Genomic DNA, 18,154 nt, shown 5'->3' with positions numbered 1-18,154 from the left:
CAATGTTTCTTTAAATGACTTTTTCTTAACCATTTAAATGACTTCTTACAAAAAAAAGCATGCACCCTAATTTTCAGCGGAGATTTTTAACAAAGCTCCAATCATTTCTGGTTATTCATCTGCACTGATTCTCAACCACTTTTTTTCATTATCAAACTGCCATTTCATTTCCACAACTCATCTGACGAGAAGCACATCTACCTTCAAAATGACAAAAGTCTGGTTTGTGGGTCATATCTATGTCCACTGGAGTCAAAAATACGCAGCTAACAGAGGTATTTACAATCTTGATTTACCAAATGTGGACATTGTATGGATTGGACAGAGAGGATTGAGGAGTCACCAATTGATACCATTGGTAAAATCCTTTATGCATTTACCACACCCTGACCGTATAATTGTGCACTGTGGTGGAAATGGCTTAGGCACTTTGACTGGGGTAGGTCTGGAAATGCTTTTAAAGGACATCTTTGGGCAATTGAAGTCACTTTTTCCAAAAACTGCCTTGGTATTTTCTAATATATGCCAAAGGCAAAAATGGAACTGGTCCAACCAATTTTGTCCACAGATTGAGAAAGCAAGGAAACATGTAAATAAATCTGTTTCTGCTTAACTCAGAGACTATGGTATGGGTTCCATTTACCACAACAACTTGCGTTACAACATGCAAGACATCTATAGGAGAGATGGTGTGCATTTTACAGATGAGGGGAATAGAGTTTTCCTCTTGAATATAAGACTCTGCATTGGTACCTACTTGTAGGTACAAAAAACACCCACTTAATACAACAGCTCTTTTCAGAGCTAACTTACCTCTAAACACTCTACATTATTTTTTTTACTCTACTTTTTTACACTGTTTTTCCCCGTGGTGCGCTCAGGGTGCGCGCACCTCGGAGCGCACCCAGCGCTTACCCCGCGAAATTTAAAAAAAAAAAAAAGTTTTGTTGCCCTTAAGAATCCTTCTAGGCCCCCCTCAGAAAACCTAGGGGGTCAGGGGGTGTATGCCCCCTTTTGATTATTTCCCCCTTTCTTTTTCACCTCTTGTGTCTCGATTCTACCGAGACACAAGATGGCGGACTCTCCAGACTGTTTAGAATGTTGACAGACACCCGGCAGCCAATCAGCTTTCCGCTCGTGCACTCCCGTAGTGCGCCGGGTGCGCTCCCCGGTACGCGTACCGCAGAGCGCTCGGAGCGCGCCTATAGATATATATGTGTTTTTGAAGTTCATTTTCAATTTTCAGCAAATATAGCAAAGGCACATCTGCGTACCAGTCCCTACAATTTTGCCAAGTTTGGCGTAATTCCGTTCAGCGGTTCGGGCTGTAGACTTGTCAGACCGTCCTATGGAAATTAACATGGGGAAAACACGTTTTGGGACCCCTCTTTTTTCTCAGCCCCCACTTCACGAATCCCCCCGAAACTTTCAGGGAAGGAGCGGAGCGGAGCTGGCCAAAATTGTGGAAATTTACACACATATTCCCAATAGAATGTTGCGGATTTCCTATGGTAGCCAATCCTAACTATAACTACCTACTGGCGACCGCCAGTAGGTAATAAATATATAGATATAGATATATATGGTCGAAATGCGTCATGGACGATGCATTGGCATGTATCACTATAATGGATTAAGAAAATAGAGACACTGTTGCACCTTGAAGGAGACCGTTTCTACTTCGTTGGAGAAGTGTTCGTATATAAGATTTGGAGTTCGATATATGTTGAATCATACTATATGTCACATGAGCTAGAATATAGTTTATATTCAAAGGAACAAGGTCAATTGAGACAAAGCCACTTTGGCGCCTGTAACTTAAACATAACTTTTATAATTATAGATAGTACTTCAATTGTACTTTAGAATGTGCCTTGCCCTTGCGTCACTCCAATTGCTAGGGCTTCACTCCGGCATTTTGCAATTTTAGAGTGTCTTATTTAAGACTGAGGAGGGTTGGTCACCGTTACTAAACTTGCCTGTCTGTTTGCATTTAAAACTAGAATTGTGAAGTAACAATGCTAATATTATGCAACTATGCCACTAGTGCGACTGTATTTGCTCCCCGCAATTTAGGCAAATCGAAAAGTAAGGTTAAATCATATATATGAAATCCTATTTATGTGCATACATGTGTATATTTTGAATATTATGTTGTCAAGAATGTACTTTGGTTAACAACATTGTAGTAATAATCCACTACAAAATGGATGCCGTTTTCATTTTTCTTGGTGGAAGGCAAAGGCGCATGCCTGACGCGCCAAACTGATGCACTGCTTTAAATGGGACCTTTTCCCTTTACAATGTATAGTTTTCATCGACATTTTATCAAGCCTTTGAACATTGTAATCACTCATTTAATCCATCTTCTTTTTTTTGTAGAAACCACGGAGACAGCGAAATTCCATATTTGATGTTTATTAAACATTTTCAAATGCTGCTGCAAACCGATCCAGGCTTTAAAACAACAGCACATGTAATTGAATAAACTTCAATGTAGACCCTGTTCGTACAACCCAATGCATTTCGAGCCCATTGGCTCTTCTTCAGGGGTTTCTGAAAAATACAACGAGATCAGCTGTACAGTGTATGCATAAACGATAATACTATTTAAACCGACAAAAAACACTGAACCCCACTATCCTCCCACCCCACGGTGATATGCAAACTGTTTACCCAAATGTCGTGCGGCCCCCTACTGAAGCCTCCCAACTAATACCAGCCCCAAAACTGTCCTAGACTTAACCCTGCAAGACAGAAAAACTCACTAATCTATACCCGCTAGTTATCTGAAGCAAAAACCGGTGCTTTTAGAACAAACGACTTCCTACATATATGCCTACAATTTACATGAAACAAAAGCTTGTGCTTTCAAAACAAACGATTTTCTCTCTGACTCTCCCACAAACCGCTCTCACAAGAGCCCTACCAAACACACCTTTTAAACAGTAGTACCCCCACACTCGTGTCTTCTATCCTCCTCAACCATCCATCCACACAAACCACTCCCACCTCACTCAAGAACTATAACGCCCACAATCCACTGCCCTCGCAAAAGGAAAAAGAAAAAGTAAAAGAATCAACATTCCAAATCCAACCTCCCCTGCTCAAATCTCACCCACACCCAAATAGACCATCAACAAAATCACACATTCACATACACCATCATCATCACTCACCTCTACCATGACAGCTCTCCCCCGAATCAGACTCACTAAGCTGCGTCCAAACCGCACATGTCACAACACACTTTTTTTGCTGTTTTAATTTTTCTTGGCATTTTGATCCAGCCAAAATCTATTGGTGGTCCTTTGTCTATGTTTATGTACTACATATATGGTGGTGAAAACAAAGTATTCAGTGTGTGAACAAGGGGACGCTGTTCCCCGAAACGCGTTACTGGAATAAAATGTAAGTCTGATCCAATCTCCTGAGAGAGCGTAATTACTTGGTAATTTCTACAAAAAAAGTTTGCCCGGTAAGCTTCGCTGGGACTAGCTCCATCTAATTCGGGCTGAGTAAGGCGGAAGAAGCAAAGTGTTGGAACTATATAACTGTCCATCTCTGTAGATAAGTTGCAGAGCAGAAATCTTTCAGCCCCTCACACGAGAATACAACCATGTCAGATGAAATAACGTAATAGTAATGTAAGAAACTGGTCCGGATTCTGTCCTGATCTTAGGGATCCTGTATATGCTGTTACATCCAGAGTCAACACTGGCTCCTGTGAATCTTTTGTATCAAGGGGATGTGCCATCTGACCTTTGAAATACGGAAACGATCCCTTGAATTATGATCATCTACCAAGGAGAAAGTTAAAACCAAAACATTCACCATTTGCCCCACGGACACTGTCCAGAACTCCGGAGATTATTACCTTTCTGAGATACATAATATAATATTGGCACTTGGCATTGCCATGCTATTAAGGAAACTCCAATATTCTCAATTCTTACATAGAAAAAAAAACCTTCAAGCACCATCACCTATCTACGAATATGGAAATACTGAAACATACCGCCCTTCGAGATAACTACATCTCCATGATCACACAGGACCTTTGTTTTTCCGGTTCCCAGGTACACTGATTGCCGCACCTGTGAGAAACTAGGGAGAAGCTCCAAGAGCATCTCCCACGACTTGCCACTTGTACCAGCGGTTCTGAGCAGTCAAGACATAGATACGGATGAGTGACGTACCTTTTGAAAAAGTAAATGTTGGATGGGGATTGATTCATCGACACAGGTCACCATTAGGCCCACGCCATATGAGGCTTGTTGGTTTTAGGTGATGTATTGTTAAAACGTAATGAGCGGCTCCATGGAGGAAACACTCAGATTTCTATGACTGTATTTTTACAAGGATAAACAAAGTTCATAATAAATAATTACACCCAGGAAACAATTAAGATAGAATAATGTATAAGCTAGTATTGAGTGGCAGACTCAGGAAACAAAAACAAAGTAAGTGCAACATACAAGAAACATATTTTGGTCTACTTAGAATGACGTACGGTAGGTAGCCCTGTCTACAGACAGAACAAGCACCTGGCCGACTTTTACCTTCATAGCAACTTAGTTGCCTTTGTCAAAGTAACGTTATCCATAGAGAGGTTACCATGAATTGGGTACAGTGAATTAGACAAACCTATAACCTTTTTCAAGAATAAGTAGACCATCACAAGTTCCTACTCAAAGGTACCTTTGGCCCCAAGAGGGCATCATGAATTATGTACTAAAATTACTCACTATACATCAGGACAAGATTAATATCTTATTACCTTTTTACAGTGTTTGACTACACCCTCTGTGACCAGGATGCCGGTATCCCCTAAAACCTAGGTTAAGAAACAGGTTGGGTTTTTCCATAATGTATGTGAATTCGTTAGTGTTTCAAATGCTATGATAGGCTCATTAGAGCTCTTTGACCCCATCACTATAGGTTCCATGTATCTCCACAGTTTGGGGATTATAGAGAGAGAGCACATACATGACCATTGTTGTACTACCACACAAATCTTATATTTTTAAGTCTCCCTCGTCCATTCACTGTTATGATTCCCAGTGTACCCCAATATAGGCCTGGGTAGTGTCCTAACCTTTCACCTACATTTACCCTGTCATTGTATTACATAACGGTTTTGGTGCTGACATTTTACTTAGTTAAATCCTGCATAAATGTTGTGTGGTTTTCTCCAAAAACTAGCCTCATTTATTATGCATGAGGATTTTCAGAATCACAGCAGGATTACCATCTTCTGCATAATAACTGTGTATAAGATTCATCACTATCGCCATCCTCGGCCGACATGACACAGCAAAGTAGAACCCCTGACGGTACCTTTTGGGTATATAAGAACCACATCTTCACTGAGCCAGCAGAGGAGAAAGGCTTACATGCTGACACACTGACACAAGACGCTGAGGTCCCTGCACTGAGATATTCCAGCACGCAGTGGTCTGACATCCCTCACGGGGTGTTCAACTAGAGACCAAGAGTGGGTCCTTCATTCTCTCACATCAGGTAATGGGGTTGGTTCTATCTTAAGGGGATTCTTGGCTCTACACCTACATGCATGCTAGGTACACTTAGGTACACTTAGGTACATCTAGTTAGGTTTGTATTTTAGGAGTTCGCATTATTACTGTCATGTATTTATATGTATGCCTGCATATGTTAATTGTTTTAGCACTATGGTAGAATTCTACCATCTATTCATTCCGTTAGTGCTCATAACCGTATATATCTGTTTCTGTCTTATGGATGTTGCAGCACACGTATTTTATACTAGAATAACGCTGGTTCAATAAATGCTTATTGAAGACGTGCCACCAATGTTGGTTTGGTTTTTTTTAATGGTCAAATCGGAGTAGTGCTTTCTCAGAGACCCCTACTCACATTTACCCAGAGACGCCTGGAGTGAGAAGGGAAAAATCTGCCACAGCTAAGTAGGCATAGCCAATCTATTAGCTGTAGGTTTATTCAAGCTTGAAGGATTGTAGTGCAATACATTGTGTGTAAAAACCATATCACATTTTCCATGAAACTCTTTCAACAATGCCTGTCGAGGATAACGGTGCACCAGCATTACATGCAAATGCAGCTGAGGAAGAAGACCAGGAAACTATGATAAATATTTCAGAAAATGTCAGAAATGCACCTATTTTAAAACAAGCAGAGTTTGGAGTCTCAGCATTAGGTGGGACAATAACATTTGTGATTGAGGTACACGAGTCATTCAGGATGGAGGCATTCTATTCATGGGTTAATTTCCCACCTACAGATGCATGCACAAATACATTTCATTCTTACACCCTGGATGAATTACCCGAAGAATATTGTCCATATGAGGACATTGAAGTTCTGCCTAGTTATCAGGAGCATATAAACTAGTTGAAAGGCACCCTCCGACAAACCACAGATAAAGTGAGACTCAGTCTGCTCAGGAGAGACGGTGCGACTTGGCCGTTACTAGCGGCTTACACACCGCATCCAGACATTGACACATTGCCAATAGCAGACTTAGGTCCACTTCACAAATAAATAATACAACTTTACAGATATTTGGTAACGTACATTATGAGAACACTCACACTTCAACCAACTAAAATTGCCCCAGCAGGTCAACTATAAGGAACTGCAACTAAAATTACCACACAAACACTGAACGTGGTTATTGGAAGAATGCCCACTAAACGTGAGCAAATGCCATTCTGGATAGCACAGAAAATAGTACAATTAGAGGCAGTGTTTCCACACACAGGCCCACAAGAAAAACACAGAATATTGACAATTTGCTTGTCCATGGGTATAGCTTCCCCGATAAAGGTTTGTGCCACTTGGGGGTACAGTTCTTGCTGTATACCAGAACTCATGGTATCCCTACAATAGCAGTGATTCCAGAGGTATTAAGACAAATACAGAATGAGTATGGAGCAGAACCTGCTCTGAACTTGGGGACAAAATTATTAGGCAATTTTTCCCAGGTATCTACAATTATGTTAGCAAACATTAAAGGGGAGGCAGCAGAGGTGGCAATACGCTAACGCCTGAGGGAAGGCACTCCTGAAAAATGGGAGTAAGAATGACCACAAATCATCGGAGATACATATGTCAAATTAGGCAGTGACAATTTAGGGGCCCGAGCTATGAAACCCCAGGTAATGTGTAGTCCTTAAAAAGATAACACCAGGCAAGCACCTGATTCTTCAAAAAAGAAATTGGATAATAAAAAATTAAGAAATAGACAGAATAGGTCACAATCAAGATGTGGGTCTCCTGAACAGGCGCCCTCCGAAAGGAGGTATAACCTTAAAAATCGTGATAATATTAAAAATTCTGACAGGTATCAGGGTACTGATGCACGTTCCTCTTGTTCCTTTCAGGGATCATCGAAACACTCCAAGAGGAAATGACGGTGAGAGTACAGATCTGAAGAACAAACAAAGTCAAGAGACATACAATGTAGTTCAGAATTTAATATCAAGAAAGAAGATAAACCAAAATCAAAACCTCAATTTTTTAAGAAGAAGAAAGTAGCAGGACTTACAATAAGAAATGCCCAGGGTACAGAGTACTCAACTTCTGAACAGGGAATGGGCTCTGTTGATGCTAGACAGTGCAGCAGAAGTAACAATAGCTCGCCAGAACCTGATGGTGTTGAATGAACATGTCACAGTGGAATCACCTGATACTAGGGTAAGTGTCCCACACCAGTTATATAAAATAACACTCCATATGGAGGGGAACATACCTAGGATGAGTAAAGGTCTCTTTTGAGAGGACCTGTCCTTTGTATGCAACATTCTTCTAGCAGAAAAAGATTGGCCGCCTGAGTTTGTTATGGATTGACCAAAAGGAGAAATGGTAATTTTACCAGCTCCAGAATCACTGAAACATTCATACGAGCAGGAGTGTGTGGTAGCACTAGCTCCTGCATTATATCGCAATAATGCAGGTTGTGATGCTCACTATATAATCCCAGTAAAAAATACCCCATCTCCACAGAAATAGTAACCAATAAAGCATGATGTGAAAAAACAAGTCAGGGAGATCTTAAATCAACTTGAATACCAAGGTGTAATAGAGAATGGCACCTTTTCCATGAATAATCCTTTGTTTCCATAATTGAAACCCATTAATTCATATCATCTAGTTTTGGACTCCAGGCATTTGAACACATGCACAAAGACATTTGCAGTACAAAATGCATATAGTGCCGCATTAATGAATAACATTGTGCGAAAAAAATACAAAACAATACTAGATATCTCAAATGGATTCTTCTGCTAGAATATAGTGCCTGAAAGCATATATTTGACAGCATTTTCAGCCCTGGGCTCTCTTCGTCAATTTTGTAGACTGCCCTAAGGGTATAAGAATAGCCCTGGGATGTTCTGAGCAAGACTAACAAAGTTGCATCCAACCTTTTATGAGGATGCATTGTCCTATGTAGATGATATCTATCTGACGAACGATTAATTATTGGATCATTTGACCAGAGTGAACAACATTATTTGGGGGTTCGTCTCTGAGGGCTACAAATTTCATTTAAAAAAATCAAAAATTGCCCATCTCAATGTCCTATTTTCGGGATTTGAGTTGTCAAGTGAAGGAAAAATCTTAGCAGCTAACTTTTTAGAAAAAGAGTATGCAGCTCCAACCTCCAAAGACTCTGAAAAATTTACAATCCATTTATGGATTCCTTTTTTTTTATTTTTTTATTATCAGCACATAATGAAAAGTTGAACACAAATAATGCATATATACCATCATAATCTATACATAGAGCTATACAGAAAGGCATAAAATAAACGCTAAGAAAGAAGTAAATTAAAAAAATATATACAAGAAAACAATAGAGTAAAAACAAGATAAAGTACCTGCAAAGAAGATTTTAATTAAAGTTGCCCCAAGTTTTCTCAAATTTTAGCAAAGATCTGGTACCCCTTATTCGAGCTAACCCAGCTTCAATATTGTGGATTTCATTAACCAGAAACCACCACTGCATAATCTGTGGTGGCTGTGGCGAGATCCAAGCCCGAGCTATAATGAGTTTAGCACAAGATAACAAAATAGTAATTAAGGCTTTTTGGGGTAAGGTAGTGCTGTGTATATCTAAAAGTACAGCAGATGCTGACAGTTCTGGTGGTCTTACCATTTTAAATTTCAGAACTTTATCCAGATTAAACCAAAAGTCCTTCAGATGAGGGCAAGAAAATAACATATGTACTATATTTGCACCCACAGTATCGCATTTAGGGCATTCGGTGCGATCAGTATATGATGGGTTTGAAGACCATTTAAGAATCACTTCCGGGGTATAATATAGTAAACAAGAGGTTTTGAACTGTTGCAAATGAAGGCTAGCTGAATGAACCAAACGGTTTATTTTAGAGAGAGAGTGTGAGATCTGATCCGGATATATCGTAATTCCAAGTTTAGAACTCCATTTCTCCGCTAGTTTGGAGCAATCTTGTTTTACATAAGAAGTTAGACAGTTATAGCCAGTGCTTATTAATGATTTAGTTTTAAATGAATAGAGGCAATCCCAAATGTCAGATTCTGAAACAGTTAAGATTTTCATCCGACGTATCAAATTGTCATGAATCTGAATTTATTTAAACCTCATAGATTCTGTCAGATGGTATAGATGTTTTAATGTCTCAAAATCTAAAAAGCCATTAGTACCGTACATATCCCCTAAGGTTGAGATACCATGGGTTGCCCAAACACTAGCCCTGCTGTCGTTAAATATCCCTGGAAGTCCTGGGTTGTCCCAAAGCCTCAATTTAGAATGATAAAAGGAGGTTTTACAAAAAAAGCATGATGCCGAACCAGATCTTAGCAATGTCTCGAGCTGTCTTAAATTTAACTCTTTTGTAGAAATTTGGGTCGTACAATCTAAGCAGAAACATTCTTACATCTAAATTCAGCATTATAGTATGAAAGAAAAATTATTAAGCTCCGGATTGAGTAAGGAACGAAGGCGCCCTATAAAAGTTGCCCAAAAGTAAAGTTTGAAGTCTGGGAAGCAAAGACCTCCCATATCAATAGATCCTTTTAGTGAGGATAAACTTTTTCGAGCTTTTCTATAACCCCAAATAAAGCTGCTAAATATTCCGTCTAGCTTTTTAAAAAAGATATTGTTTGGTGCCAAAGGAATAGAACGGAAGAGATAAAGGAATTTCGGCAGGATTTTCATCTTAATTAAGTTTATTCTACTTATAATATTTAGTGGTAGTCTATGCCATTTTTAAGAAGCTGCTTTGTTGATTTGATCAGCACATCATAGTTAATCGGAATTATATCACTAATCTTGGATGAAATTTTAACCCCCAAATAATTAGCTGCCCTACAGACGCCCATAGTTCCCCCTGATAGTTTATAGTTAGCAACTATCTGAGTTTTATTCGCATTTAGTTTGTAGCCAGAGATGTTGCCAAATTTTTCCGCTTCAACCATGATACCCTCTAATGCTGTTGTAATATTTGATGAATATACCGCTATGTCGTCCGCGTATTCGGTAATTTTCAAACAATGGAGTCCGGAGCTAAATGGAATTATCTTGGGCTGAGCCAGGAGCGCTGATAGAAATGGCTCCATAGAGATTGAGAAAAGCAAAGGAGATAACGGGCACCCCTAACGGGTGCCGCGTGCGATGGGAAAAGCAGAGGATAGAAGACCTGAGTAGCTGATTTTAGCCATAGGTTGGTCATATAAGGCCCGGATCCAGCTGACTATGTTACCCCTGAGACCAATGAAAGATAGCACAGACTACAGATAATCCCACCCCACTTGGTCAAAAGCCTTTTCGGCCTCTAGTAAGATCATGCCGAGTGGGGAGTCTTCAGTTTCTGAAATGTCAAAGGCTGTGATAGCTGTATTGGTATGAGTTGTTGTGTCTCTGCCCAGTACGAAACCGTGCTGTTGTTCGCAAACAATCCCCGGGATAATTAGGGCCAATCTATTTGCCAGCCCTTTGGCGAAAACCTTCGCGTCCGAGTTGATCAGAGATATTGGCCTGTACGACCCACATTCCTCTGCCGGCTTGTGTTTTTTTAAGAAGAAAATGATTTTCGTTATATTCCAAGAGTTCGGGGCTTTCCCAGTTAACCCAATGTGCTGTGTTACAAGGAGAAAAAGAGGACATATTTCCTCAATACAAATTTTATATACTTCCAGAGGAATTGAATCCTCCCCTGAAGCTTTCCCTGTTGGCAGTGATATAATAGCGTGTCTCAATTCCAGCTCAGTGATATTATCTGAGAGATCTTCTAAGCCTGGTAAATTGGATTTTCCCTTAGTATTATTTTCTAGGTATTTAAGTATATCCGATGTAAGGGGTTGATTCTCTGGAGTATAGAGTATTATAGTAATCTCTAAATTGAGTCAAAATCTGTATCGGTTGAATATGTATAATTTGGTTAGGACCTTTAATACGAGTCTGGGCTCTGTCATCTGCTACTTTATAGGCCAGTAGCTTGCCGATCTTGTCCTCTCCTTCATAGCACTGGATTTTGGTCTTGAGCATTTTGGCACAGTTTTTTTCCATTAAAGTAGTTTTAAGATTGGATTTTAGTGATCCTAGTTTTAATTCTATATCTAGAATATTGGTATATCGTTAACAAAGTGCCTTACCCAATGAAATTTCATATTCCCTAATATCTGCTATTAATTTGTTATTATCTCTTCTGCGTTCAGAATTCTGTTTAAGAATATATTGTTGCGCATGGCCTCTAATACTGGCCTTACATGTATCACACACACATATGTGGGAGACAGTATGAAGATTTATTTTGATGAATTCAGACATATGGAGTTTAAGTTGGGAGATATAAACTGTGTCTGTCAATAGGTAGCGGGGGTAAGAAAACAGTCTGGTGTTATTTTGGCCCTCATCATAGCTATAGTTTAGTAAAATGGGGTTGTGATCCGAGGACACCCGGGGGTAAATTTCCATAGAACTGTTCTGAATAATTTGATCTGTTGCCCATGTATGGATTCCTAAAGTTTGGCAGAACATACATTTTGGATTACGCAGAAAGAGTAAACCCTTTCTATGAATTAATCAGACCTGATTTCTCAGTTCAACATTGGACACAGGAACATACAGAAAATCTTTGTTCCCTATGAACTGGCACGATAGCTTCCAAGCAATAACACACATGTGTAAATGCCACAAACTTGGTGATCGGTGTGATCGCGCTTCAATCTGGATACACTTACCTCTCCTTTAGTGAAGGTGAAACAGTACAGATCGCATACAAATCACATTTGTACACAAGGCTGAGATGCTCTTTGCAATCCACTGAATTTTTCTTTACAGCAGAACAGACTGCTGAAATGAGAGAAAGAGCACTGGCAGAGGGGAAGCACATAATTGTCGTGACTCCAGTACTGGCCTTAGAGGCTGTTACGTAAGCTAGTGTTCCAAACACAAAAGCACTGCATCCACAACAGATACAATGGGCTAATTCTTTTACTGCAACAGATGTAGACTACAAATTTGATTCTACATTGAAAACACAAGCATTTCTGCAGTATGAACAAGAGTATCCTCTCCCGAATTAAATATTTCTTCCAAATCAGTATGAGTACATCATTTACACTGAAGAATCTGCTCAGCCTGCCGTAGGATGTAACATCAATACAGTGCAGTTTGTGCAATTGTAAAAGGACGTTTGTGGGACCGCAAGTTCCATCCTAGCAATACGCAGACACAGTCTCAAGGAGATTGCACAGCCCAGCTGGCAGAGCTAAAAGCCCTAATACTGGCACTAAAAAATACAGATTGAGAACCCCCCACACTCACTTTGTGTGATTAATGTTATTGTGTCCAGTCATACAATGAATAAATTCACTATTGGGGCCAGAATAAATGTAAAGATTCGAACGGTTGCACAATAAAGCACTAGTTGCTGGGGGAGCACGTGGCAGAGCTAAAAAAAAGGGCTTGCCGCTGGCTCACGTGATTCATACGCTGAGTCACCAACGTGTTGGCGTGCACGCTGAAGTGAATTCATTGGTTGATTAAGTGCCAAGGCAACAGTGCGAACTGCTTGTGTAGCTGCGATCACTCATTCTTGCTTGAGAGTAAACTGAGATATAATGGTAGCTGTCATTGCTTCACACGTAAACAGCTCAGCTTTGCCAAAAGGCTTTCCACTAAAGTACTCCTACAAGTAAGATGCGCAAAATATTCTGTATGCTCAAATTCCAGGAGTGGGGGATAGAGTAATACCAAACATGGATTGCAGATTAGGTTTAATTCTAGCTGCACACGTGGGTCCGGGTTCAGCACACACAGGTATTACTGAAACAACTTTATTGGTGGCCAGGTCTTACCAAACAGTCAAAAGCATTACTACTGATTTCAGACAGACCTCTCGCACGCATTATTTGGGGCACTCTGGCCCCTTACGATCTGATGGGGCTTACAAGTACATCTTGGTGGCAGTGCTTTCATGCTCTAGATCACTGTGGGTTTGACCCCAGCACTCCGCTGAATCCTAAACTGTTATAAAGGATTTGGCCGTCTTTATAGGGACATATCTAATTGGCACATTACATTCTGACTGTAGCCCTGCATTTAGCTCTCTGGCTTACAAGGAAGTCATGGAACGTTTGGGTGTTGCATTGGGGTACTCATCTCCGTATCATCCTGAGGGAAATTCAATTGTGGAGAGGAAAAACGGGACTTATAGCAATCCTTAACAGCAAGGTTATCAGGCTTGGGTGGTAGTTGGGTCAATCACCTATATGGGTCCAGGGGGCACTCAATAATATTCCAAGAAGCTCCCTGCCATACTCCATACGAGGTCCTGTTTGGGATGAGAATGTGGGTACCCGACCTCGATTGTGGCAACACAGTGGCAGATGACAAGGAATTTGAGATCAATGATCATTTGGCTGTTTTCAGGAACTCAATGAATTCCGGGCACTACAAAGCAACGTCCAAGTAAAATGCATCTCTACTGGGGATGTTAAAGCTGTTACAGCAAGACCTGCCTGGGTCCCCAAAAGTCGGGGATGTGGTCAGAGAAAAGACTGTGGAAAAGAAAGAACTTGGGCTATCTTACAGGATGCCTGTACCTTTCCTGGCTGTTTCAGGGAAAAGAACAGTACTTCTTCCACATCTTGCCGGTAAAAAGAAAAGAGATTCATCTCCATTGATCTGATCAACCCACACTATGAGGCTGATACTGAATAGCAGGACATGTGGGCTGCTGGGTATCCATTGGTCCTCTCTTGCTATCATACAGGAGGTTCAGACAGAAACACTAATAACATTTGAAGAGTCTTCTATACGAAGTAGTGGAGTTACCAACAATGAAATGGAACTCGTACCTGTTGAACTTGAACAGCAACAAAATAAAAATGAAACACAGATCTTAATTTGGCCTAACACCCACATTAATATGCCCCTACAGGAGACATCTGTCAGTTCAACAAAACCTGCTGCGCTACCAAAGATAGATCGAACTACATCTGGCTATTTCATCGATTTTGACACCTTCTCTCTGGATCCAAGTGAACCTCAGTCCCCACCAGCTGTAGTTTCCCACGAAAAACAACTTTATCATTTCTACCATTGGCTGGAAAAGACTTATCTCGTTTCACCCTGGCTACAGCTTTGGATAGCACTTGGTCTACTGTTCCTAGTCCTCTGGTTTTATGACTGTCTTTTTCTTACTACTGAATGGACATTATCTCCCAGCGGCTCCACAGTATCATATGCGAACTTGGTACTAAATACAACATACATCATCTCATTGTGAACAAAGAGACCTGTCCTTTCAGAAAATTACAGCAGATCCCGTTCCTGAAGTTTGGGGTAGGGTTTCATATGATGTGTTTGGTCCCACTGAACGTTCGAAAATACTACATGTATTTAAAATTTCTTTGAATGATATCATCACCTCCAATACATACTCTGACAATTGGGACTTTGAAACTGTAAATAGTATGCTGTCTGATATAGAACAGTCTGCTGCATTCTCCAGATATGAAATGTATGATGATAGGTCTGATTCTGACACTGTGTATTGTTACCAACACTATGGTTATCGTTAGTTCACAAACATTTGCACAGCAGTTTGCTTATTTTTCTGGGTTTTATACATCAGATCGTTGTTCATATTATTATAAGCTTGCACCTACAACTGCAAAGAAAAATATGCTCACCAACACTAAACAGATATAATCTGCTTCTTTTATCTCCCAACTGTCTGAACAGGGTATTGACTTTTAAAAGACAATATTGACATAAAATCAGTGTAGGGGACTAAAGAATGGCCGGGTCAGGTAACTGAGGCACTATTTAGAATATGCCTCATACCAAAGCAGATTATCTTCCTAAATGACACTGCGCAACAGAGTTCTTGTCTAGGGTTAGCCAAGATTAAGGACTTGAACACACCTCGCATTCCTTCACTTTCACTCTTTGAGGGTTGGCAAAATTATACAGAACACAGTGAGGGTATGCCAGATGACATCATGCATGAGGTTTCATACAATTCATTAGAACCCAATTGGAAGGGATGGTTAGTTTTGCCTATGGACACAAATAGGTGTCAGTCAAGATTCAAGGGTACCACCAAAAGGTTTAGAATCCATAGGTCGGACCAACACTATGTAAAACGAGGACATCCAGGGTGTGGGGGGTTGACATCCTTTAGTGTTGGAAAGTTATGCCTAGATTGGCTAAGACCCTCAACACCTTCCTAGGTAAAACAACCCTTGTCTTTACCCACAGATGACATTAACTTAAGGGTCTTTTTTCTAGGTACCCATAAACCACATCATAAATGCTAAACGTAGTTTGGAAAATCTCTCAACAGGAAGCTAGAAAGGGCTTTGGCAGTGGTTGAAAATTGTCAGGAATCAGCAGGCTACTGGTTCCTCTAAATGTCCTTTGTGTTTCTGCTTATTTCGAAAACATAAATCATGTCTGCCTCCCTCAGCTTGTTGACATATGTTTTTAATTCTGCATTTCCTTAGTATATTTATTTTCCTATTTACTTATTCATTATGCGTTGCTATGTAAATAGTCTAATGCTCCTATTTTCATGAATAGTAAGACACGTGCTGAGGAGATGCTTTACTGGTTGCCAGGTAAACTAGTTAACCAGCCGAGGATGCGTGCCTCATTGCTGTTTAAGCACGTGCTCGGCAACGGCCTATTAGCGGCTATAAATAACCGCGAGCCTGTAATTACTTTGCTTGACTTCGTTGGCTTTCTCCCGGAGAGGAGGCGACATCTCTAGCAACTGATGACAGAAGTCCAAGAACAAAGAGCCGGCTCCAATGCAGCAGCATTTCATAGACAAGCGAAGTCCCGTGAACACTTGTTGTGCTCGGGTTTATTACTTTACAGAAACTTGGTTGATTTAGACTTTCACATTGGTGATGACTCAGCGTCTCCTGCAGGATGTTAAGTGGGTGCTTCGTGCGATGTTGATTTAGGCTTCTTTTGACTTTGGTTACATGTTCCCTGGAGAATTTAAGTAGCGCTTTTCACGAGGATATTCATGAAGATGTTAAATTATCACTTTTCTTGAAGAAGTGAAATCAGAGTTTTGTCATCTGTTTAAATCTTGGCACTCATGTTATGGTGTTATTTGGAGTTCTGTGACGTAGAGCAGGACCTTGTTCTTCGCCTAACTCTGGCTAGAGTAAAACCTATGTTTAATCTTGGAACTGAATAGAATCTTGAGTTAAAACCTAGAGCTGGCATTATAATTAATCTGTCATAGGTATTCCTGCACCAATATTTCTTATATTATGTTTTAAAAAACTAGACTGTCAATTGTGCATATGTTTGCCTAAAAAACTTATTTACATGAACAGCCTTTGGTGAACGGAACACGAAAGTGAACCAATACAGTACAAAGACAGTGTATAAGGTGAGACTAAATTATTTGTATATTCTTTCTAAAAAGACAGCCAGAGGGAAAAGGCAATTTCCTTTCTGTGACATTCCTTTCTTTTTTTATTGTCTGTCCCAGAAAGAGTTATTTCTCGAGTTTAATTCACAGCCAAACATTCAGAAAAAGACACACCACAGCGTTTTGGGTTTTGGTGTTGTTTTAGCGAGGTGATTCACAATGAATGACCTTTTAGAACCTATTGCTTAATCCAGTTGTATGCAGGTACTATATAACCTTATGTTTATTTTCTAGAATTACCAAAACGCAAGTGACTTCCCATTTAAGAACTCGGCTGTGCCAGGAGTGAAGTTGCAGTGTCTTCTCTTTTTCTGTGTTGTTAGTTGTCCCAACCCCCTTCCCTTTCAGAGTATTTGCTAGCGCCACTGTTTTAACCAGTGAGGCTGGGATATAGTCTGAACGGGTTGAGGAACAGACTTCATCACCGCCCCTGCCAACTACCTGGATTTCAGGTGAGTGGTTCGACAAACCCAACAAAAATGGCATCATCACACTAACATCCAGGATGTATTCACTGGGCAAAATTATGTATTCTGCTATAGATATAATAGAACAGGATCTTTCCACCCTAAAATCACAGTCACGATCCATTTTAGTATTAAGATGGATGCTACAATCATCTGGTTACATGCCCCGGTGATATATTAATAGTACGTCTTTGTTCTCTGCTTATAAACTAACAGAAAGGCAGACAAGAATGGCACAAAGAGATGCAAAATATACAATGCTGCACATCGAAAAATTGGACCAATTACCTTTTACCCTGGCAGAGTCACCGTCCACACAATGCTTAATTCATGGCCATATGACATTGCCGGTGACAACATTTCACTTTCAATATTGCTTAGAATACCATCAGGTAGGCAGATATGAAGCAATGGGGAAGGGATACATTCATGAAACCTGGGAATTACCATATAGATTTAAATGCAGAAATAGGGACACTGAAGTATTTCTCAGCTGTACAGGCTGCGAGACTTCATTAAATGGGTCTCTAATTTCCCAGGATATTATGCTCCATGGGCCTGTAATGGTTCAGTTGCAAACGTATCCTGTCATTGAAAATTATCCCCAGCTGCCAGTGGTTAATCCAGTGTTCAGGCTGCTCTCGAATTGGAGTTACTTAATGATGAATGATCAAGGTTGTTGTTGGATGCTTCCAGGCATCACATATCTTGTCACAGTAAGTTCCAGGGTTACTTGTT

This window comes from Lissotriton helveticus, chromosome 6, assembly GCF_964261635.1.
Source record: "Lissotriton helveticus chromosome 6, aLisHel1.1, whole genome shotgun sequence".
Classification (NCBI taxonomy): Eukaryota; Metazoa; Chordata; class Amphibia; order Caudata; family Salamandridae; genus Lissotriton; species Lissotriton helveticus.
The sequence above is the reverse complement of the archived record's forward strand: the minus strand, read 5'-3'. Positions refer to the sequence as shown.